At 43.7% G+C, this 26,515-nt stretch overlaps 1 protein-coding gene across 2 annotated transcripts in view; it reads right to left on the bottom strand.

The window, feature by feature from the left end:
- Positions 1-26,515, bottom strand: part of nudcd1 (NudC domain containing 1) — a 189,632-nt gene that overhangs the window by 143,306 nt on the left and 19,811 nt on the right. The gene's annotated exons all lie outside the window — the stretch shown is intronic.

The following is a 26,515-nucleotide window of genomic DNA, read 5'->3' on the forward strand; positions in this document are numbered from 1 at the left end:
AGATTTTCCACAGTAACTCTCCCAATACATCAAGAACACAGATACAAATAGAAGTTCTTGCTGCTGTTCATTTACCGTTTCAGTGTTCAAGAACAGATTCAGATTACTTCCCAAAATTGTTATGCCAAATCTAAAACACAGACTATGTGCAACTTGAAAAGACTTTAATTCCCTTAACACATTTTCTGTCCTCTTTACATCTTCATCTCAATAAAAGTTTTAAAACTTTTCACAGAGTTTCGATGAATATGAAGTGAAAAGTTATCAGGCTATCTCAAATCAAATTTTAATGCACATATCATGTTGCTAAGTAGTAATTATTGCGGTAATCAGTAACAGGCACTAATTAGCACAGAGCTATAACTTAAAAGCTATAATGAAGAAATGCCTAAAGCTTCATGGAATGCAAGTGCCCACTCCAAGAATACTTAGGCATCTACAATTAATTTTTACTCTGTAATGAATGTTTCAAAAAGCAAAAAAAGTAAAGAGATGGTGAAACGTTTTTCAAGAAACAATACCTGAGCATTGGAAGGAATATGCTGAATATAGAATGAATGAATTTGTATTTTTCCAGTGAGTTTCAATACTCCAGGACATCCCACAGCACATTAAAATCAATGAATAACTTTTGAAGCCCAGTTACTTCCTAATCTATAAAATATAGCAAGTTCTCAGAAAAATAATGTGAAATTAATCAGATATCATGTTTAAGTGAAGGAGGCAAGGAGGTTTAGAAGCTCCAGAATTCAGATAATTGAAGACATTCCTATAAATTGTGACATGGTTAGTTACAAAAATCAAGACTGTAGGGGATAAATACAGGCTCAACTTGAATATTTTGGAATTCAATCATTTCATCATTGAAAGGTATATGCTCAAATACCTGAACCGAAATATTACACTTCTTCAAAATAGTTTGCGTATGCCTGAGAAGAAGTGGGTTGATACCTATCTAGATTATAGTTCTCAGCTTTAACTATTGGCTCCAACAGCAAATGGATAAGCAAAGACAAGAGAGCAGATGCTCAAAGTATCTCACTGAGAACTTGAGGAGCCTTGGTATGGATTTATGATAATAACCACACCTACTCCTCCGGACCCATTAGGGCTGTTTCAAGAGCTATTTTTCTACCCTTTCTTTGCCCACTCACCTAATTTGTCAACAGTAATCTGAATTGGCTTTGAAGCTGGTACATTCAAAACAAAGAAAACTTGTCATTGCACTGAATAAAATTAATTACCTACTAAGCAAACAAAATAAATTGCATTAATTGGTAACTTTAACATAGTAAAATATACAAAACCATTTGGCAATACAACTTAACTGTTCAAACTTACTGCAAAGAATAAAGCAATGATTTTTATCCCCAAATGCAGGCTGCAATTTTTATTCATCAGATACAACTCATTTTTTGCCATTAAGCCACGGTAAAGATTTTGTGCAATGTTTTATTCAGGAGGCCTTTCTATTAAATGCATAGTTTACATCAAGATAACTAGGTGCTTAGGCATTATTTAGTAGAGTGACTGAGTTGAAGAAGAACATTAGACACTGGCAGCTCCAGCAGTCTGGTTGTGATTGCTTGCCCTACTGGCTGAACAAAACTTACTCCAGTCTTGTGACACTGATTGAATTACTGGTGTGACAACACCAAAGGACAAAACATGCAAGACCATTGGCAGTCCCTTACAAGAACCCACAGACTAGAGTAACAACCAGAATGGGTACTGCAAACCAATAGTCACGTTGGTCATTGATTTTGGAAGGGGTGGGGGAGGGGGAGTGGTGCACGTGCTCTTGTCTACATCAATGGTGTTAAGGCTTCATTTTCCAAGACAAGGCATTCTTGTCATTTCTCACATCAGGCAGAAGATACAGAAACCTGAAAGCACGTACCAGCAGGCTCAAGGCCAGCTTTGTACTACTGTTATTGGATTCTTGAATGGAAGTCTTGTACAATAAGATGGACTCTTGACCTCACAATCTATCTCATCATGATCTTGCACTTTACCGCTTACCCGCACTGTGCTTTCTCAATGGCTTCACACTTTATTCTGTATTGTTATTGTTTTACCTTATTCTAGCTTAATGCAGTCAGCAATGACTTGATCTGTATAACCAGTTTTCAATACACGATTTTCACTGTACATGTGGCAATAATAAACCAATGCCAATATTGGGTACCCAAGACCAATTATGATTCATATTTGATTTTATATGGGCATATTCAACTAATTTGCACTGGAATGGTCTAAACTTCACATCGATAAACAAAATAAAACTGATTTTTTTTCTATTTGGTCAAAGAAGTGATAAATAAAAAAATCTTCTAAACCCTACTGGATGGGGCAGGTGGATTATTTTTGGGATGAGCACATACATCATTGCCAAAGCAGGCATTTATTGTTCATTACTAATCTCCCATCTTCTTGATTCTGTGTAGTCAATGTGTTGAAGTTACTCCATGGCATTTTTAGGTAGGAAGTTACAGGTTTATTTATGCCTACTTTTTATTCTAAATTCTTAAACTCTGCGTGTGATTTTTTTTTCAGTACAACTGTGGAGGAAGAGCTGGCATAGCAGCAGTACATTAGACATTATGTATTAGAACTGGACAGAACATTCTAGTGTAATTCTGTTTTCAGTAACTTCTTTTGGCAGGGGAGCAAAGAGAAAAGAAAACAAATTATGCTAGAGAAGATAGACAGCTTATTAAAAAGAGAAAGACAAAGGCATTAGAGACAAAAAATGAGGAGGCAGAAAGTTGACACCATCACAAAAGACTTGCAACATCACAGCACTGAAAATAAACATGCGTGCAAATAAGTGTTGGGGGGGGGGGAGGAAACATCTTGAACAAAGTAAAAAAATCATGAGCTATAAATCTTCAATATCAATAGAAAGTGCCTTTAACAGGTTTGGCTCTCTGAGGGGGAGGGCGAGGAGGGAGCGGAGAGCAAGGGAAAGATGATTTCCCCATGCCGCTGCCCCATTTTTAAGATTTCAGGCCTGCTACAGGCTTCTTCCAAACCCACTGGAGGATAACTGAATGTAGAAAGACTACTCTTGCACAGAATATGTTCAAATTATTTCATGGCTTATTAGCAATTTTGATTCTTGCTCAGCACAAGTAATGGCCATGTTTCCGACAGCAGACGGCAGGATAGCATGAGCGAGTCCCTGCTGTAGTTAAAATATGGCAGATTAGATCATTTATACATCAGGAGTGCTGCTAGGTAAGCTAGACTCATTTCAACAGCTGTTACAATACAAACACACCCAGAGGCACACGAGGACAATCTTTCTCCTCCTCTTCAAGCACACTGTTTTATTAACTTCCTACCTAACAATGCCATGGGGTACCTACAACACGTAGATGATAAAGAATCAAGAAAATGGGAGACTGGTGACGGAGTTTTATAGCTTTTCTTCACAACTATGGGAGCAGCAGCTCCTTTGGAAGTTCATCAGGGTCAAGAATGACTGACGTCCACTCGAGTTCTGTAGCTTCTGAGGTGGTCGATGACGGATTTGCAGTTCCTTTCACAGGTGAGGTAAGAAATACCTGACTTGGGAGGTAGTTGGTGTGCTTCTTTCACGTGCTACACTGAATTGTTTCGTGCTCCTTCAGGAACTTGAGACTCTCAAGTGCTATCCTAAATGTGTGCTGTTGTGTCGTGGAATTTGCTAAAGGATCTTTGTTTTGTGGATGTTAAATCCAAAGCTACTTCTCCCACTAATGTTGGTGAACAAATTGTTAATGCCTTGGAGCTTGAACACCAAACATGTGCACACTATAGAAGCACACCAAGCATAACAACATCCCTTCCTGATAACCAGACATATGTAAGCCTCAGAAGGGAACTGCAGAGCAATTAAGTAATGGGATCCAGAATGATTTGCCCTTTCCTTGTCTACAGGTACAGTAGCAGGAGGAAGTAAACTTGCCGATATTGATGCAAGGAGATTAATAAACATTCAGTTCTATTGCTTCATACATTGAGATCCTGGATGATCATCTACTTTACTTTTCCCTTAATCCCCATCAGCTTCAATTCCCTTGGTATCCGATAGTCTATCAATATCAGACTTGCTCATACACTAAATATCATGGAGCATGGAATTTTTTTTAAAAATGCAGAAACTGAGAATTCAAAATAAAAACAGATAATGCCACTAATACTCAGGTCAGGCATTATAGAACACAGAACAGTACAGTGCAGGCCTTTCAGCCCACAATGTTGTGCCGACCCTCAAACTCTGCCTCCCATATAGCCCCCCACCTTAAATTCCTCCATATACCTGTCTAGTAGTCTCTTAAATTCCACTAGTGTATCTGCCTCCACCACTGACTCAGGCAGTGCATTCCACGCACCAACCACTCTCTGAATAAAAAACCTTCCTCTAATGTCCCCTTTGAACTTCCCACCCCTTACCTTAAAGCCATGTCCTCTTGTATTGAGCAGTGGTGCCCTGGGGAAGAGGCGCTGGCTGTCCACTCTATCTATTCATTTTAATATCTTGTACACCTCTATCATGTCTCCTCTCACCCTCCTTCTCTCCAAAGAGTAAAGCCCTAGGTCCCTTAATCTCTGATCATAATCCATACTCTCTAAACCAGGCAGCATCCTGGTAAATCTCCTCTGTACTCTTTCCAATGTTTCCACATCCTTCCTATAGGGAGGCAACCAGAACTGGACACAGTACTCCAAGTGTGGCCTAACCAGAGTTTTATAGAGCTGCATCATTACCTCGCAACTCTTAAACTCTATCCCTCGACTTATGAAAGCTAACACCCTATAAGCTTTCTTAACTACCCTATCTACCTGTGAGGCAACTTTCAGGGTTCTGTGGACATGTACCCCCAGATCCCTCCGCTCCTCCACACTACCAAGTATCCTGCCATTTACTTTGTACTCTGCCTTGGAGTTCGTCCTTTCAAAGTGTATTGCCTCACACTTCTCCGGGTTGAACTCCATCTGCCACTTCTCAGCCCACTTCTGCATCCTATCAATGTCTCTCTGCAACCTTCAACAATCTTCTACACTATCCACAACACCACCAACCTTTGTGTTGTCTGCAAACTTGCCAACCTACCCTCCTACCCCCACATCCAGGTCGTTATTAAAAATCACGAAAAGTAGAGGTCCCAGAACCGATCCTTGTGGGACACCACTAGTCACAACCCTCCAATCCGAATGTACTCCCTCCACCACGACCCTCTGCTTCCTGCAGGCAAGCCAATTCTGCATCCACTTGGCCAAACTTCCCTGGATCCCATGCCTTCTGATTTTCTGAATAAGCCTACCATGTGGAACCTTGTCAAACACCTTCTTACTAAAATCCATGTAGATCACATCCACTGCACTACCCTCATCTATATGCCTGGTCACCTCCTCAAAGAGCTCTGTCAGGCTTGTTAGACACCATCTGCCCTTCACAAAGCCATGCTGACTGTCTCTGATCAGACCATGATTCTCTAAATGCCTATTGATCCTATCTCTAAGAATCTTTTCCTACAGCTTTTCCACCACAGACGCAAGGCTCACTGTTCTATAATTACCTGGACTATCCCGACTACCATTTTTGAACAAGGGGACAACATTCGCCTCCCTCCAGTCCTCCGGTACCATTCCCGTGGACAACGAGGACATAAAGATCCTAGCCAGAAGCTCAGCAATCTCTTCCCTCGCCTCGTGAAGCAGCCTGGGGAATATTCCGTCAGGCCCCGGGGACTTATCCATCCTAATGTATTTTAACAACTCCAACACCTCCTCTCCCTTAATATCAACATGCTCCAGAACATCAACCTCACTCTTATTGTCCTCACCGTCATCAAGTTCCCTCTCATTGGCGAATACCGAAGAGAAGTATTCATTGAGGACCTCGCTCACTTCCACAGCCTCCAGGCACATCTTCCCACCTTTATCTCTAATCGATCCTACCTTCACTCCTGTCATCCTTTTGTTCTTCACATAATTGAAGAATGCCTTGGAGTTTTCCTTTACCCTACTCGCCAAGGCCTTCTCATGCCCCCTTCTTGCTCTCCTCAGCCCCTTCTTAAGCTCTTTCTTGCTTCCCTATATTCCTCAATAGACCCATCTGATCCTTGCTTCCTAAACCTCATGTATGCTGCCTTCTTCCACCTGACTAGATTTTCCACCTCACTTGTCACCCATGGTTTCTTCACCCTACCATTCTTTATCTTCCTCACCAGGACAAATTTATCCCTAACATCCTGCAAGAGATCCCTGAACATTGACCACATGTCCATTGTAAATTTCCTTGCAAAAACATCATCCAAATTCACACCCACAAGTTCTAGCCTTATAGCCTCATAATTTGCCTTTCCCCAATTATAAAATTTTCCTGTCCTCTCTGATTCTATCCTTTTCCATGATAATGCTAAAGGCCAGGGAGCGGTGGTCACTGTCCCCCAGATGCTCACCCACTGAGAGATCTGTGACCTGCCCCGGTTCGTTACCTAATACTAGATCTAGTATGGCATTCCCCCAGTTGGCCTGTCAACATACTGTGACAGGAATCCATCCTGGACACACTTAACAAACTCTGCCCCGTCTAAACCATTGGAACTAATCACGTGCCAATCAGTATTAGGGAGATTAAAGTCACCCATGATAACAACCCTGTTATTTTCCCACCTTTCCAAAACCTGCCTCCCAATCTGCTCCTCTGTATCTCTGCTGCTACCAGGGGGCCTATGGAATACTCCCAACAGAGTAACTGCTCCCTTCCTGTTCCTGACTTCCACCCATACTGACTCAAAAGAGGATCCTGCTACATTACCCACCCTTTCTGTAGCTGTAATAGTATCCCTGGCCAGTAATGCCACCCCTCCTCCCCTTTTTCTGCCCTCTCTGTCCCTTTTAAAGCACCAAAATCCAGGAATATTGAGAATCCATTCCTGCCCTGGTGCCAGCCAAGTCTCTGTAATGGCCACAACATCATAATTCCATGTATCCAAGCTCTCAGTTCATCACCTTTGTTCCTGATGCTTCTTGCATTGAAGTACATGCACTTTAGCCCTTCTACCTTACTACCTTTACACCCTTTATTCTGCTTCTCTTTCCTCAAAGCCTCTCTATATGTTAGATCTGGCTTTACTCCATGCACTTTTTCCACTGCTCTATCGCTCTGGGCCCCATCCCCCTTGCAAATTAGTTTAAACCCTCCCAAACCATGCTCGCAAACCTACCTGCAAGGATATTGCTTCCCCCTCGAGTTCAGGTGCAACCCATCCAATCTGCACTGGTCCCTCCTTCCCCAGAAGAGATCGCAATGATCTAAAAATCTAAAACCCTGCTCCCTGCACCAACTCCTCAGCCACACATTCAACTGCCCTCTCCTCCAATTCTTACCATCACTATCACGTGCGCTGGCAGCAATCCTGAGAACACCACCCTTGAGGTCCTGTTCTTCAGCCTTCTGCCTAGTTCCCGGTACTCACACTTCAGGATCTCATCCCTCTTCCTGCCTATGTCGTTGGTACCAACATCTATCACGACTTCTGGTTGCTTTCCCTCTCGTACCAGGATGTCATCCACAGGTGTCCTTCTCACATCCACAAAACCTCCTGTCTGCTCCCCTGACTATAGAGTCTCCAATGACGACAGTTCTTCTCTTCTCCGTCCCACCCTTCTGCACCACAGCGTCAGACTCAGTGCCAGAGGCCCTGCCACCATGGCTCACCCCTGGTTGGTTGTCCCCGCCAACTGCATCCAGGACGGTATACTTATTATTCAGGGGAATGGCTACAGGGGTGCTCTGCACTACCTGTCTGCTCACCTTCACTCCCCACCCCACCCCGACTGTCACCCAACGACCTGCTTCCGGCAGCCTAGGTGTGACTACCTCCCTGTAGCTCTCATCTATGACTGCCTCATTCTCCCTTACGAGTCGAAGGTCATCCAGCTGCTGCTCCAGATCCCTTACATGGTCTTCCATATCGCCAAGCCTCACGCACTTCTGGCAGATGTGACTATGCGGGAGAGGGGCGTTCCCCCAAGACTGCCACATCTCACATGAGAGGCACATCACCGTCTCAGGAGGCATTGTAAAGCCTAACTGGGAGCAAGCTCGTCCTCCGTTATCAGTTGAAAGGGAAACAAAGTGAATATTTCAGATTGGAGATCCTTTGTCTGAAACAGTACTTCCTGTTTCTATGGCATAAGGTTCTAAAGATGGCAAATGATCCTTCACTGCAAACCTGTAGAATGAGTGATTGCCAATAAACACACAAAGTATTCCTTTTGTATCACAAGTATAACCTACAATGGCACAAACCATTTAGGATGTACCGCTGTCTCCATTTCATCCATATGCTCATGAATAACGTGCATACCATTTCATTATGGCATTGTGGTGTAGGTAGCAGAGCTGCTGAAGCACGGCTCTGATGACACAGGTTTCATTCTGACATCCAGTGTCATCCATGGGGAATTTGCACATTCTGCCCCTAACTATCTGGGTTTCCCAGATGTTCCAGTTTCTCCCATACCTCCAGCCCCAACTGCAAAGAATTATATCCAACTACAAAGTTCTAATACAAATATGAGGTGGTATTTGACAATTTCTGTAACTAATATTTGCACAATGCTACACTGATATCAGTGGTAAAAGAAAGAAAACTTAGGTAGCATCTTTCATGACCTGATGATATCATAAAATACAAGTACTCAATGAAGTACATTGGAAAAGTGGTCATTGTTGGATTGTAGAAAGGTGAAATATATAATCCTGTATCAGTCCCATTCCTTTAAAGTAAATACTTTATTTACTTAATCTCTACTCATACAAAATTCCTACATTCTGGAAGTCAATTGAATATTACCAGCTTCCATCTATTTTTTTAAGCAACGACTAAAATCCTGTGTTGTACATATATTGTTTCAGTTGCCAGAGGACAAGGGGGAGGTTTTTTTTTAAATATCAAAAAAAATAGCGTGACTGATGTCCACTGCATGGAAGCAGATTTAATCGAGAATTTCAAAAGGAAACTGGCTAAATACATGAAAATCAGAAACACACAAGGTTGGTGAGAGAACAGACTCACATTAATTTTGCAGCCAACAACACGAGAGTGGGAAGATTGGTCTCCTCCTGTGCTGTGCAATCCTATTTTTATAATCATACAGGATCAGGAAGAACAGCTAAAGAGATTGGTTTCTGTGCTGGTTCTCTAACTGCTCTACTATGGGGTGGCGGGGGGAGATGGGAAAGAAAAAACTGGCAGAAGACAGAGTAATCAATAGTAAGGGGACAAATGAAATAAAAACTGATGTGAAGGGGAATATCAGAAACAAAATGGTTAAAAGACTTGCAAAAAAAAAGGTGATATTCCTAAAAGTTGCACATCTAGACATTCAATCAGAAACATGGTTATCCCATGAGAGAGCAAATCACCTGAGTTTTTTAATCTGCTGTTCTGTCACCCACCTCTAAGCACAGAAAATTGTTAACATCTGTATAATGACCCAAATGTCACCTGTCAGATTCCTGCATGATTAATTTCACACCTCTGCCAGTAAAAGATGAATTGCTTTAGTAGCTCCCTCCTCACAAAGTGCTGCGTATGTACAAGTTATTTTGTGGCAATAAAGGAGCACAATGCCATTCTGTTGGTTTGAACAAAGCAGACAATTTTAAACAGAATTTGGATATGTACTGAATAGCAAAGATTAAACAGCAAGTACTGTTCGTTAATAATTTCCACATCCCAAGTCAATGAGATTGATTAGGCAGTTTGCTGACAATACAATAAGATAAAGCAACTCAAAAACTTAAGTGGAGTGATTGCAGATCACCATCCAGTGCACCAGTCCATAAAAATATATATTACAGAAAATGGGTCCCCAATGGGTTATCAAACCAATACAGACATCATACTTATTCATCTCAATTCAGTCTTTGGATTATATATTAACAATCAGAATCAAAAAAGAAGCACTTGCATAATCATTTTCAGACAAAGTACAATTTAGTCGACATGAGCAACCATACACACACACACACACACACACACAAACACCCGAGATTTGTTACAAGCATACCCAATACATCCAAATTCATAATAAAATCAATGAAAGACCACACCAACAGGGCATACCTCCAGTGTGCAAAAGACAATAAACTGTGCAAATACAAAAAGAAAGAAATAATCATAATAATCACAACAACTAATAAATATCAAGAACATGAAATGAAGGTTCCTAGAAATTGAGTCCATAGAATGTGGGAACATGTCAGTGATGGGGCAAATGTGTGAAGTTAACTCCTTTGTTCAAGAGCCTGATGTTTGAGGGGCAGTAACTGTTCCTGAACCTGGTGGTGCTAAGTCCTGAGGCTCCTGTACCTCCTTCCTGATGGCAGCAACAAGAAGAGAGCATGACATACTCTCAGGTGGGAGTCCCTGATGATGGATGCTGCTTTCCTGCAACAAAATTCCAGATAGATGGGCTCAATGGTGGGGAGGGCTTTCCCTGTGATGGACAAGGGCACTGATGCTTCCATACTAGGCTGTGATGCAGCCAGTCAACATATGCTCCACCACACATCTATAAAGTTTATCAAAGCTTTAGATGTCATGCTGAATCTTCACAAATCCTAAAGAAGTAAAGGCTTTGTCGTGTTTTCTTCATAATTGCAATAACGTGCTAGGCCTAGGGCAGGTCCTCTGAAATGATAACACCGAGGAATCAGAAGTTGCTGATGCTCTCCACCTCAAATCCCCTGATGAGGACTAGCTCATGGACCTCTAGTTTTCTCCTCTGAAAGTCAAAAATTAGCTCCTTCGTCTTGTTGACATTGAGTAAGAGGTTGTAGTGGTGGCTACACTCATCCAGATTTTCAATCTCCTTCCTAAGTGCTGATTCATCATCACCTACTACAGGTGTCCCCCGCTTTTCGAACGTTCGCTTTACGAAACCTCACTGTTACCAAAGACCTACATTAGTACCCTGTTTTCGCTTTCAGAAGGTGTTTTCACTGTTATGAAGAAAGGCAGCGCGCGATGAAACACAGCAGGCACCCCGAGCAGCTGCTCTCCACCAGATTCAGAACTGCAATCTTGCCGGCATTGCTTAAACACGTTGCACTGAGCAGCCGTTAGCAAGATGAGTTCTAAGGTGTCGGAAAAGCCTGAAAGAGCTCGTAAGGGTGTTACACTTAGCATAAAACTAGACATAATTAAGCATTTCGATCATGGTGAACGAAGCAAGGACAAAGTGAGTTTGGCTTATGGAAGCGGACAAAGTGAGTTTGGCTTATGGAAGCCGACGAAGATGATGTTGACAACAGGAATTCTGCAGATGCTGGAAATTCAAGCAACACACATAAAAGTTGCTGGTGAACGCAGCAGGCCAGGCAGCATCTCTAGGAAGAGGTGCAGTCGACTAACTGAAGGAAGAGTGAGTAAGGGATTTGAAAGTTGGAGGGGGAGGGGGAGATCCAAAATGATAGGAGAAGACAGGAGGGGGAGGGATGGAGCCAAGAGCTGGACAGGTGATAGGCAAAAGGGATATGAGAGGATCATGGGACAGGAGGTCCGGGAAGAAAGAGAAGGGGGTGGGGGGGGACCCAGAGGATGGGCAAGGGGTATATTCAGAGGGACAGAGGGAGAAAAAGGAGAGTGAGAGAAAGAATATGTGTGTAAAAATAAGTAACAGATGGGGTACGAGGGGGAGGGGGGGCATTAGCGGAAGTTAGAGAAGTCAATGTTCATGCCATCAGGTTGGAGGCTACCCAGATGGAATATAAGGTGTTGTTCCTCCAACCTGAGTGTGGCTTCATCTTTACAGTAGATGAGGCCGTGGATAGACATGTCAGAATGGGAATGGGATGTGGAATTAAAATGTGTGGCCACTGGGAGATCCTGTTTTCTCTGGCGGACAGAGCGTAGGTGTTCAGCAAAGCGGTCTCCCAGTCTGTGTCGGGTCTCGCCAATATATAAAAGGCCACATCGGGAGCACCGGATGCAGTATATCACCCCAGCCGACTCACAGGTGAAGTGTTGCCTCACCTGGAAGGACTGTTTGGGGCCCTGAATGGTGGTAAGGGAGGAAGTGTAAGGGCATGTGTAGCACTTGTTCCGCATACACAGATAAGTGCCAGGAGGGAGATCAGTGGGGAGGGATGGGGGGGACGAATGGACAACGGAGTCGTGTAGGGAGCAATCCCTGCGAAATGCAGGGGGGGGGGAGGGGAAAGATGTGCTTAGTGGTGGGATCCCGTTGGAGGTGGCGGAAGTTACGGAGAATAATATGTTGGACTCGGAGGCTGGTGGGGTGGTAGGTGAGGACCAGGAGAACCCTATTCCTCGTGGGGTGGCGGGGGGATGGAGTGAGAGCACATGCACGTGAAATGGGGGAGATGCATTTAAGAGCAGAGTTGATAGTGGAGGAAGGGAAGCCCCTTTCTTTAAAAAAGGAAGACATCTCCCTCGTCCTAGAATGAAAAGCCTCATCCTGAGAGCAGATGCTGCAGAGACGGAGGAATTGCAAGAAGGGGATGGCGTTTTTGCAAGAGACAGGGTGAGAAGAGGATTAGTCCAGATAGCTGTGAGAGTCAGTAGGTTTATAGTAGACATCAATGGATAAGCTGTCTCCAGAGACAGAAACAGAAAGATCTAGAAAGGGGAGGGAGGTGTCGGAAATGGACCAGGTAAACTTGAGGGCAGGGTGAAAGTTGGAGGCAAAGTTAATAAAGTCAACGAGCTCTGCATGCGTGCAGGAAGCAGTGCCAATGCAGTCGTCGATGTAGCAAAGGAAAAGTGGGGGACTGATACCAGAATAGGCACGGAACATAGATTGTTCCAAAAACCCAACAAAAAGGCAGGCATAGCTAGGACCCATACGGGTGCGCATAGCTACACCTTTAGTTTGGAGGAAGTGGGAGGAGCCAAAGGAGAAATTATTAAGAGTAAGGACTAATTCTGCTAGACGGAGCAGAGTGGTGGTAGAGGGGAACTGATTAGGTCTGGAATCCAAAAAGCGTAGAGCTTTGAGACCTTCCTGATGGGGGATGGAAGTATATAGGGACTGGACATCCATGGTGAAAATAAAGCGGTGGGGGCCAGGGAACTTAAAATCATCGAAAAGTTCAAGAGCGTGAGAAGTGTCACGAACATAGGTAGGAAGGGATTGAACAAGGGGGGATAAAACCGTGTCGAGGTATGCAGAAACGAGTTCGGTGGGGCAGGAGCAAGCTGAGACAATAGGTCGGCCAGGACAGGCAGGTTTGTGGATCTTGGGTAGGAGGTAGAAACGGGAAGTGCGAGGTGTGTGAACTATAAGGTTGGTAGCAGTGGATGGGAGATCCCCTGAGCGGATAAAGTTGGTGATGGTGTGGGAGACAATGGCCTGGTGCTCCTTAGTGGGGTCTCGATCGAGGGGTAAATAAGAGGAGGTATCCGCGAGTTGTCGCTGTGCCTCGGCAAGGTAGAGGTCAGTACGCCAGACTACAACAGCACCCCCCTTATTGGCGGGTTAAATAATAAGGCTAGGATTAGTGCGGAGGGAGTGGAGAGCAGAGCGTTCCGAAGGAGTGAGGTTGGAATGGGGACAAGGTGCGGTGAAGTCGAGACGGTTGATGTCCCGTCGGCAGGTAGCAATAAAGAGATCCAGAGCAGGCAGAAGACCAGAGCGGGGTGTTCCAGAGCAGGCAGAAGACCAGAAGATGATGTTGAAAAGGTTTTGGCATCCCATGACCAAGATCTGATAGATGAAGAGCTGATGCAATTGGAAGAGGAAAGGATAACAATCAAAACCAAATGCAGTAGCGAAAGTGAAGCAAATGCGTGAGATTTTCTCTGCAATGATAAAGTACGACTTTAATTTTGAAAGGATACGTAGGTTTAGGGGATATTTGCAGGATGGTTTGAGTGCTTACAAAGAACTGTGTGATAGAAAAATGCGCAAGGCTCAGCAGTCAAGCAAGCCTTCCACATCAGCCACAGCAGACGATGAACCTCGACCTTCAACATCGAGGCGGGCAGTCATAGGAGAAGAATATGAGCTGCCTGCCCTGATCAACGATGAGATGACACCCTCATGTCCCACCACCCCAACCGCCGGGCCACCAACAGATACTGTACCGATTCGCGGAGAATGCAACGGTAGCCGGGAGGCACACAGCACATTTTTAAGAAAAAAGCCGAAATAAACATGCTAATTAATTAGGTGCAACCTAGCACATAATTGTCGGCTCAGATCAGAGGCAATGCAATCGGCAATCCCCTCTGATCTGCGCCAACATTAACGTGCTGGGCAGCACCTAATTAATTAGCATGTTTATTTCAGCTTTTTTCTTAAAGATGTGCTGTGAGCCTCCCGGCTACCACTGCGTTCTTCACGGCAATGTATCAGTCGGCGGCCCGGAGGGTGGGGGCCACTGCGCTACCCAACCTGCGACGACTCAGTCTAACACACAATCATCAGTGTGCTCGGCGCTGTTTTCCCAATTCCGGTAAGTGATACTACATTATACATACATTATTTCTACTTTATATAGTCATAGTCATACTTTATTGATCCCGGGGGGAAATTGGTTTTCGTTACAGTTGCACCATAAATAATAAATAGTCATAGAACCATAAATAGTTAAATAATAATATGTAAATTATGCCAGTAAATTATGAAATAAGTCCAGGACCAGCCTATCAGCACAGGGTGTCTGACCCTCCAAGGGAGGAGTTGTAAAGTTTGATGGCCACAGGCAGGAATGACATCCTATGACGCTCTGTGCTGCACCTTGGAGGAATGAGTTTCTGGCTGAATGTACTCCTGTGCCCACCCAGTACATTATGTAGTGGATGGGAGACATTGACCAAGATGGCATGCAACTTAGACAGCATCCTCTTTTCAGACACCACCGCGAGAGAGTCCAGTTCCATCCCCACAACATCACTGGCCTTACGAATAAGTTTGTTGATTCTGTTGGTGTCTGCTACCCTCAGCCTGCTGCCCCAGCACACAACAGCAAACATGATAGCACTGGTCACCACAGACTCGTAGAACATCCTCAGCATCGTCCGGCAGATGTTAAAGAACCTCAGTCTCCTCAGGAAGTACAGACGGCTCTGACCCTGCTTGTAGACAGCCTCAGTGTTCTTTGACCAGTCCAGTTTATTGTCAATTCGTATCCCCAGGTATTTGTAATCCTCCACCATGTCCACACTGACCCCCTGGATGGAAACAGGGGTCGCCGGTACATTAGCTCTCCTCAGGTCTACCACCAGCTCCTTAGTCTTTTTCACATTAAGCTGCAGATAATTCTGCTTACACCATGTGACAAAGTTTCCTACAGTAGCCCTGTACTCAACCTCATCTCCCTTGCTGATGCATCCAACTATGGCAGTCATCCGAAAACTTCTGAAGATGACAAGACTCTATGCAGTAGTTGAAGTCCGAGGTGTAAATGGTGAAGAGAAAGGGAGACAAGACAGTCCCCTGCGGAGCCCCAGTGCTGCTGATCACTCTGTCGGACACAGTGTTGCAAGCACACATACTGTGGTCTGCCAGTTAGGTAATCAAGAACCCATGACACCAGGGAAGCATCCACCTGCATCGCTGACAGCTTCTCCCCCAGCAGAGCAGGGCGGATGGTGTTGAACGCACTGGAGAAGTCAAAAAACATGACCCTCAGAGTGCTCGCTGGCTCGTCCAAGTGGGCGTAGACACGGTTCAGCAGGTAGACGATGGCATCCTCAACTCCTAGTCGGGACTGGTAGGCGAACTGGAGGGGATCTAAGTGTGGCCTGACCGTAGGCCAGAGCAGCTCCAGAACAAGTCTCTCCAGGGTCTTCATGATGTGGGAGGTCAATGCCGCCGGTCTGTAGTCATTGAGGCCGCTGGGGCGTGGCATCTTCAGCACAGGGACGAGGCAAGACGTTTTCCACAGTTCAGGAACCCTCCGGAGCCTCAGGCTCAGGTTGAATACATGGCGAAGTACTCCACATAGCTGTGGGGCACAGGCTTTGAGCACCCTGGTACTGACACCATCCGGTCCTGCAGCCTGTGTATTTTTGTGTGTTATTTGGTAGATTTGGCAGCTTCATAGCTTAAAGGTTACTGGAGTGCGCGTTTATGCCAACAGCACTTGCGTGAGATTTTCTGCCGGGAGCGCTTGCGTGAGATTTTCTGCCGGGAGCGCTTGCGTGAGATTTTCGCTACGGAGATCTGTGCAGGCAATCGTTGTAGAGAAGTATTTCTACTTTATATAGGCTGTGTATTTATCATATCATTCCTGCTTTTACTATATGTTACTGTTATTTTAGGTTTTATGTGTTATTTGGCATGATTTGGTAGGTTATTTTTGGGTCTGCGAACGCTCACAAGATTTTCCCATATAAATAAATGGTAATTGCTTCTTCACTTTACGACATTCCAGCTTACGAACCGTTTCATAGGGAGCTCTACCTTCGGATGGCGGAGGAAACCTGTATAGCAGTGTCATCAGCAAACTTAAATATGGCCTTGGAGCTGTGCTTTGCCACTATCATAAGTGTAAAGTGAATACAGCAGGGGACTAAGCACACAATCTTGTGGTGCACCCGTGCTGATGGAGATGTGGAGATGTTGCTGCCAATCTGAACTAACTGGGATCTGCAAGTGAGGAAACTGAGGATCAAATTGCACAAGGACATATTGAGACCAAGGTCTTGAAGCTTACTGATCAGTTCTGAGGGGATGGTAACATTGAATGCTGAGCTGTAGTTGATAAAGAACATCCTGAACTATGCATCTTTGCAGTCCAGATGGCCCAGTGTTGAGTGAAGAGCCAATGAGATGGCATCTGTTGTAGACCTGTTGTGCCAATAAGCAAATTGGCGCAGCTCCAAGTCGCTTCTCAGGCAAGAGTTGATATATTTAATCTCCAATCTCCCAAAACACTTCATTACTGTGGATGTACAGCAAGTGTTACTGGACGACAGTCACGGAGGCAGGTTACCATGTCCTTCTTAAGTCATTGGTATAATTGAAGCCCAAGAACACGGTAACCTGCCTCGATGACTATTGTCCAGGACCTTGAATCAAGTGGGTACATCAGACCGCTGAAGCAAGAGTTTCAAGATCTCAGTGAACACTTCAGCTAGTTGGTCAGCACAGGTCTTTAGCAGTCAGACAGGTACATCATCTGGGACGGATGCTTTCCATGGGTTCACCCTCCTGAAGGATGCTCGTGCATTGGCCTCGGCGACAGAAATCACAGAATCTTCGAGGACTAAGGGAGTTCGTGATGGCTCCTCTGTGTTTTGATGGTCAAAGCGAGCATAGAAGGCATTGAGATCAGGTGTGTTGTGATTGTGTATATGTATACCCATTAAAGGATGAGCATGTGACTCTTATATAAAAAATTTATTTTTGCATAGCTTTTCATCGTATAATTATGTATCATAATTATCACTATGACAAAGCATCTTTGAAGCAAGTTACTGGGGATTCCACTCAGACGTGTTCCCTTCACAGAATGTACATTCTCCCTTTAAATGGACCTATAGATGTATAGGTCCATTTAATGGTATACATGTATATACTTGACGACTTGACTAAACCAGGAAAATTTACACAAAGGTTGGCAACAGGCAAGAAATGCTAAGGTTTTAATGAGCAACGGAAACCACAAAGGAGAAATCTTTAATTCAACTGCTAATCTTAAACTTGGCTTTCATGCTAGGCAGTCTTCAATTTTAAATACACCCTGGGAAGCTTGGCTTCACCCACGAGGCAATAAATTTGCTTTTCAATTACTACAGAGTTAAAGAAGCAAACTAGCTTCCTTATTTCTTATTTTTAAAACTGAACCACTATCTCCCAGCAGCCAAGATTTCTATACTTTGCTTTAATCAGGGACAAAGATCTTACTGGCTGCCCTGTTCCAATGGGTACAAGGAACTTAGAGGATGCAAAGTAACATGGCTTTAGATTTTGATTGTGAATTTATATTGCCTAAACATTACACTTTTCTAAGATATGGTTATTATAGAAATTTATTCCCAATTTAGGGACAGTGACAAAAGCTGACAGATTGGCATTAAGTAGGCAACCTCAATTTTCCTGTGTTGTAGTGGGCAGTAACAATTAATCAACAGAAGTTGAACTTGCTATTGTATTTCTTCTCTAAATATATCATAAAAATGCTTAAGATTAACACACTTGACCTTGGACATTTATTTATGAGCCATAATTAAAACCTTATTTAATAGAGCAAGCTAGAAAGTCAACACTTCTACAAAAGAATTAAGGTGGTAAAGAAAATACTATTAAAATAACCTTTATAAGATGAAAAGAAAGGCAGTATGTAAGGAATTAAGTTCTGTAGAAATTAATTTGCATCATAAATCATGATGCTACACCTACACTAATAACTGAAAGATTTTTATACTTTAAATATATCAAGGGATATTGGTGTTTAGTACAGTATAAATGGAATTGAGCTAAAAAGATCAGCCTTGGTCTTATCAAATGGTGTTTCAATAACCAGTCCACTCCTGCTACTATCTCTTACATTCTTAAGATCAATATTAGCTACTTAACTCTTTTGACAGAATTATAGTCATATAACACATGACTCTAACTTATCTGTGATGTTCTGTAGTGAGTATAATACATTCTGCAGCTTCTTGCATTCCTGCACAAACTGCTGTACCAGACTATAACGAAATGTGTCAGAATACTTTCAACAGGTTACATCTGTAGAGGTTTATTGTTGTCCATTGGCAAGTCAAACCTCCTCAGCTTAACAAAGTAAAGATGTTGGTGTTCTATAGGAGGCATTACCTCAAGAAAGCAACAATTATCAAAGATTCCAACCATGCCCATCTGGACCATGCCATCTTCTTCAGCTCCACAGGCTAGCAGTATAGAGACCTGAATTCCCACACCACTAGTTTCAAGAACAGCTACTTCCCTTAAACCATTCACCTCCTGGACCAATTGGCACAACCCTAAACCACAAAAGTTTAGTAGCAATGTGATAACTTTCCACTTTATACTTTGTGTTTGAGACTTTTGTTCTTGTAAAAATTATGTATAATTACTGTCCCACTTATGTTTTCCTTATGAATGCTGCTCATATGATGCTATGAGCAGAAATGACCTGGCAAGTGTAGATTGGGTCAGGCTGTTTTCTGGCAAAGGTGTACTTGGTAAGTGAAAGGTGTGGGAGGCATGGCCTGGGTGGTGAGGATCTTTGATGATGGATGCTGCTTTTCCACTGCAACATTTCATGTAGATGTGCTCGATGGTTGGGAGGGTTTTACCTGTGATATACCGGGCTGAATCCACTACATTTTGTAGGATTTTCCACTCAACGGCATTGGTGTTCCCATGCCAGGCCATGTTGCAGCCAGTCAGCACACTTCCCACCACACATCTATAAAAGTTTGCGAAGGTTTTCAATAACATGCTGAACCTCTGCAGACTCCTGAGGAAGTAGAGGTGCTGCCATGCTTTCTTCACAAATATATTTATATGATGGGTCCAGGACAGGTCCTCTGAGATAGTAACACCCAGGAATTTAAAGTTACTGACCCTCTATACCTCTGATCCTCCAATGATTACTGGCTCATGGACCTCTGGTTTCCCTCTCCTGAAGTCTACAGTCAGTTCTTTGGTCTCATTAACATTGAGTGAGAGTTGCTGCTATTGCACCACTCTGCCAGATTTTCAGTCTCCCTCCTGTATGCTGATTTATCATCACCTTTGATACAGCCCACAACAGTATACTTAGACACACAGCCATAAGTATAAAGCAAGTAGAGCAGGGGGCTAAGCACACATCCCTATGGTGCTCCTGTGCTGATGGACATTGTGGAGGAGATGTTTTTTCCCAATCCGAACTGGCTGGGCTCTACAAGTGAGAATCCAATTACAAACCCCATTTCCAGAAAAGTTGGGATATTTTCCAAAATGCAATAAAAACAATAATCTGTGATATGTTAATTCACATGAACCTTTATTTAACTGACAAAAGTACAAAGAAAAGATTTTCTATAGTTTTACTGACCAACTTAATTGTATTTTGTAAATATACACAAATTTAGAATTTGATGGCTGCAACACACTCAACAAAAGTTGAGACAGAGTTAAAATAAGATTGAAAAGTGCACAGAAAAGTCATGCTACTGTGACAATTATAGTCACCTGGGCTCGGGAGTACTTCGGAAAACCATTGTCACTCAACACAGTCCGTCGCTGCATCCAGAAATGCAACTTGAAACTGTATTACGCAAGGAGGAAGCCATACATCAACTCTATGCAGAAACGCCGGCGAGTTCTCTGGGCCCGAGCTCATCTCAGATGGACCGAAAGACTGTGGAACCGTGTGCTGTAGTCAGATGAGTCCACATTTCAGCTAGTTTTCGGAAAAAAACGGGCATCGAGTTCTCCGTGCCAAAGATGAAAACGACCATCCAGATTGTTATCAGCCAAAGGTGCAAAAGCCGGCATCTGTGATGGTATGGGGGTACATCAGTGCCCATGGCATGGGTGAGTTGCATGTATGTGAAGGTACCATTGACTCTGAGGCGTATATTAGGATTTTAGAGAGACATATGTTGCTATCAAGGCGACTTCTCTTCCCGGGACGTCCATGCTTATTTCAGCAGGACAATGCCAGACCACATTCTGCACAGGCTACAACAGCGTGGCTTTGTAGACACAGAGTGCGTGTGCTTGACTGGCCTGCTGCCAGTCCAGATCTACCTCCTATTGAAAATGTATGGCACATCATGAAGAGGAGAATCAGACAACGGAGATGACGGACTGTTGAGCAGCTGAAGTCTTCTATCAAGCAAGAATGGACAAAATTTCCAATTGCAAATCTACCACAATTAGTATCCTCAGTTCCAAAATGATTAAAAAGTGTTATTAAAAGGAAAGGTGATATAACACAATAGTAAACATGCCTCTGTCCCAACTTTTGTTGAGTGTGTTGCAGCCATCAAATTCAAAATTTGTGTATGTCATAGTCATAGTCATACTTTATTGATCCCGGGGGAAATTGGTTTTCGTTACAGTTGCACCATAAATAGTAATAGAACCATAAATAGTTAAATAGTACTATGTAAATTATGCCAGTAAATTATGAAATAAGTCCAGGACCAGCCTATTGGCTTAGGGTGTCTGACCCCTCCAAGGGAGGAGTTGTAAAGTTTGATGGCCACAGGCAGGAATGACTTCCTATGACGCTCTGTGCTGCATCTCGGTGGAATGAGTCTCTGGCTGAATGTACTCCTATGGCCACCCAGTACATTATGTAGTGGATGGGAAACATTGACCAAGATGGCATGCAACTTGGACAGCATCCTCTTTTCAGACACCACCGTCAGAGAGTCCAGTTCTATCCCCACAACATCACTGGCCTTACGGATGAGTTTGTTGATTCTGTTGGTGTCTGCTACCCTCAGCCTGCTGCCCCAGCACACAACAGCAAACATGATAGCACTGGCCACCACAGACTCGTAGAACATCCTCAGCATCGTCCAGCGGATGATAAAGGACCTCAGTCTCCTCAGGAAGTAGAGACGGCTCTGACCCTTCTTGTAGACAGCCTCAGTGTTCTTTGACCAGTCCAGTTTATTGTCAATTCGTATCCCCAGATATTTGTAATCCTCCACCATGTCCACACTGATCCCCTGGATGGAAACAGGGGTCACCGGTACCTTAGCTCTCCTCAGGTCTACCACCAGCTCCTTAGTCTTTTTCACATTAAGCTGCAGATAATTCTGCTCACACCATGTGACAAAGTTTCCTACCGTAGCCCTGTACTCAGCCTCATCTCCCTTGCTGATGCATCCAACTATGGCAGAGTCATCCAAAAATTTCTGAAGATGACAAGACTCTGTGCAGTAGTTGAAGTCCGAGGTGTAAATGGTGAAGAGAAAGGGAGACAAGACAGTCCCCTGTCGAGCCCCAGTGCTGCTGATCACTCTGTCGAACACACAGTGTTGCAAGCACACGTACTGTGGTCTGCCCGACAGGTAGTCAAGAATCCATGATACCAGGGAAGCATCCACCTGCATCGCTGTCAGGTTTTGTATGTTTACAAAATACAATTAAGTTGGTCAGTAAAACTATTAAAAATCTTTTCTTTGTACTTTTGTCAGTTAAATAAAGGTTCACGTGAATTAACATATCACAGATTTCTGTTTTTATTGCATTTTGGAAAATATCCCAACTTTTCTGGAAATGGAGTTTGTACATAAGGGAGATTGCCCAGGTCTTGGAGTTTACTGATTAGTTATAACAACCTTATGTTTCTGCGATCTCTGCAAATTTATTCCTCTAAATCACAAGGACTATTGGGTAGTCTATATAAAGCCCCATTAATATGGTCATACCTATTTTATTCCTTAGTTCCACACATTAAGCCTCACTAGACAGTTCTCCAGTCTGTCCTGAGTACTGTTCGTGACATTTTCCCTGACTAGTAATGCCACCTCTTCCCCTTTAATCCCTCCCACTCTGTCGCATCTAAAATAACAGAACCCTGGAATATTAAGCTACCAGTCCAGCCTCTCCTGCAACCATTTCATTAATGGCTATGATATCATAATTCCAAGTTGACCCATGCCTTGAGCTCATCTGCTCTTTTAACAATGCTTCTTGCATTGAAATATACACAGCTCAGAACATTAGTCCCACCATACACAATCTTTTGATTCCTGACTTTATATGTAAGCTTATCATTCCCCTGCAACTCTAGTTGAACCCCCCCCACCAACCGCCCATGCAGCACTAGCAAACCTTCCCGCTAAGATATTAGATCCCTCCAGTTCAGGTGCAAACTGTCTCTTCTGTACAGGTCACACCTTCCCTGGAAGAGAGCCCAATGATCCAAAAATCTATCGTCCTCCCTTCTATAACAACTCCTTAGCAACATGTATGATCTTACTATCTCTGACATCAGAAGCACGTGGCATGGGTAGCAAACCAGAGATCACAACTCTGGAGATCCTACCCTTTAACTTAGCGCCTTAACTCCCTGAACATACTCTCAGAAGCTCATCACTCTGCCTACCTATGTCACTAGTACCTACATAGACCACAACCTCTGGCTGCTCACCCTCCTATTTAAGAATGCTGAGGACCCGATCTGAGATACCCCAAACCCTAGCACCCGGGAGACAAAATACCTTTGGGGAATCGTGTTCTTGTCCACAGAACTCTTTTTCTGCTCCCCTAATCAACAAATCCCTTATCACTACAGTTCACCTCTTCTCCCTCCTTCCCTTCTGAGCCTCAGAACCAGATTCAGTATCCAGAGCATTATACCTGTTGTTGAGAGGGATGGCCGCAGGGGTACTCTGCACTGGCTGTTTAACCCCTTACCCCTTTCCCCTTCCTGTCACCCAGTCACCTGTGTCCTGCATCTTGGGTGTAACTACATCTCTACATGCCCTATCTATCACTGCCTCTTCCTCCCAAATGATCCGGAGTTTATTCAGTTCCACTCCCTAATACAGAGTATCAGCAGCTGTAGCTGGATGCATTTTTCACAGGTGTAGTTGTTAAGGATACTGGCAGACTCTCTGCCTTCCCACAGCCCTCAAGAAGAGCATTCAACTTTCCTGCCTGGCATCCCTACTGCTCTAACAGTGCAAATATAAAGAAGGAAAACAATAAATAAACTGAAAGCAAAATCTACCTACAGCTTTTATGCCACTCTCACTCAAGCCTCTCCATGCTGAAGTCTCGAAGAGCTAAAGCCTCAAAAATCCCCATTCTAACACTGTCCACTCCAACAAAGGCCACTCCACTTGCGCCGGCCTAATTTTAATTTGTTCTTGCCAATCAGTCTGATCACTGATTGGCTGATGCTCAAAACACCAAACTACTGTAAATTGATGCCATACATGCTCAATTGATGAACCTGAGTGACTTACATCATCTCATGCTTTGGATCACTGATTGGTCGCCGCTCAAATCTCTCAAAAGCATTTATCCAACTCATCTCAAAATATTGAATCTATTTCTATACTCTTTCAAGGGAGCCCAGTCTAGATCAAATTTCACCTAATTTCACCCCTTTTCTGTCAGAGAACTTACAATCAGTACTCTCCGGTAAGAAAGCTGGGAAATACTTTTATAATTTTTGAAACAAATAACCGGTTGCATGCAACATATATCAAATGTAACTGTAACAGGCATTGTTCCAGTAAAAGCAGGCTGCATTTCTCAGGCCTGTGCTCCACTTTTATTTCCAGAACATGTACACCACACTGTGTTCATCTGAGGTACTGTAATCATAGTATCTAGGCATCTGTAGTCCATCACGCTGGAGGAACTCAGCAGGTCGGGCAGCCTCCGTGGAAAAGATCGGTCGATGTTTCGGGCCGGAACCCTTCATCAGTTCTGTAGGGGGAAGGATCTTGCCCTGAACAGTGTACTGTCTCCTTGCATTTGCCCTTTTGAGGCTCAACACCTCACATGTATCTGGGTTAATCTCCATCTGCCATTTCCCAGCCCGTATTTGCAACTGATCTACGTTGTTCTATATTCTTTGCCAGTCTTCTACACTATCCACAACTCCACTAACCTTGCAAATTTACTAATCCACCCATCGACATTTTCATCCAGGTCATTTATATAGATCACAGGCAGCAGAGATCCCCGCACAAATCCTTGCAGAACTCCACTTATTACAGACCTCCAGCTCGAATAAGTCCCTTCAACCAGTACCCTCTGTCTTCTATGCAATTAACCATGGACCCCATCCACTTTAATCTTCTGGATTAGCCTTCTATGAGGGACTTTGTCAAACACCATACTGAAATACATGTAAACAATATCCATTGCCCTACCCTCATCAATTTCTCTCAGCATCTTGTCAAAAAACTCAGTCAAGTTGGTAAGACATGACCTGCCATGCACAATGCCATGCTGGTTCTCTCTAATTAGGCCATGGGTTTCCAAATGCTCATGTATCCTATCCCCATGAATTTTCTCTATCAATTTTGCTGCAAACAACACTGGTCTATAGTTCCCAAAATTTTCCCTTGCTCCCTTCTTAAATAGAGGTACAACTTTAGCCACCCGCCAGTGCTCCTGCACCTCGCTCATGGCTCAAGAGGTCACCAAGATACTGGTCAAGGGTCCAACAATCTCGACATCTACTTCTTTAAATAACCTGGGGCAAATCCCATCAGGCGCTGTGGACTTATCCACCTTAATACTCATTAGGAGGTCCAACACCTCCTTCTCCTTGACCTCTAAACACCCTAACTATTTACACACTCAGCACTGATCTCCTAGTCCTCCATATCCTTTTCCTTGGTAAATACTGAAGCAAACATCAGGTCCAGCATGCCCCTCCTCTCGTTGGACCGTCCACATATTGATTTAAGAAACCTTCCTGGATACACTTAACAAATACTTCCCCATCTAAATCCCTTGCACTAAGAAGGTCGCAGTTTATATTAGAGAAGTTGAAATCTCCAATGACAACAACCCGATTATTTTTACACATTTCGTTAATCTGATTATCTATCTGTTCCTCAATATCCTGGTGGCTATTAGGTAGTCTGGAGTATAATCCCATCAGTGTGAATTCACCCTTCACCCTTCCTATTCTCAAATTCCACCCAAATGGACTTGGTCTGGTCTTTCCACTGTCTCCTGTGAGTGCTGCCGAGATATTGTCCCTGATTAGTAGTACAACTCCTCCCCCCTCCCCCACCTTACCTCCTCCTATATCTTTTCTTAAACTTTGAAAAACTGGTAAATTAATCACCCATTCCTGCTCATCTCTCAACCATGTTTCAATAATGGTTACAAAACCATAGTCCCATGTACTGATCCATGCTCTAAGTTCATCACCTTTATCCATAACATTCCTAGTATTAAAATATACACTCTTCAAACTATCCAACCCATCATACCTGCTATTTTGATTTTGCCTTTCAATACTTTCCCTGACATCTACCTTCTGGTCTAATCCTTCCCTTACTGACCTGGGGCTCCAGTTTCCAGCCCTCTGCAAAACTAGTTTGAACTCTCCCAAATAGCATCAGCAAACTTCCCTGCCAGGATACTTGTTCCAGTTCAGGTTCAACCTGTCCCTCTTGTACAGGTCACCCCTTCCCCAGAAAAGGTTCCAATGATCCAAGAACATGAAACCCTACCTGCTGTACCATCTCTTCAGCCACTCATTCATTGCGGTAATACCCCATTCCTATCTGCACTAAGCTGTGCCATAGGGAGTAATCAGGAGATTACAACCTTGAAGGTCCTTCTCTTCAGCCCCTTTCCTAATTGTATATACTCACTGTGTAGGACCTCTTCCACTTTTCTGTCATTGGTGCCGATGTGAACCACGACCTCTGCTGTTCCCCTCCTCCTTTAGAATATCCTACAGCCACTCTGATACATGCTGGACCTTAGCACCTGGGAGGAAACACACCAATCTGGTGTCTCTTTTGCAGCCCAGAATTTCCCTTCAGTCCATCGAGTACCCTACAACTACCGCTCTGCCTGACTTTACCATTCCCTGTTG

The sequence above is a fragment of the Mobula hypostoma genome, chromosome 1 (assembly GCF_963921235.1).
Source record: "Mobula hypostoma chromosome 1, sMobHyp1.1, whole genome shotgun sequence".
NCBI lineage: Eukaryota > Metazoa > Chordata > Chondrichthyes > Myliobatiformes > Myliobatidae > Mobula > Mobula hypostoma.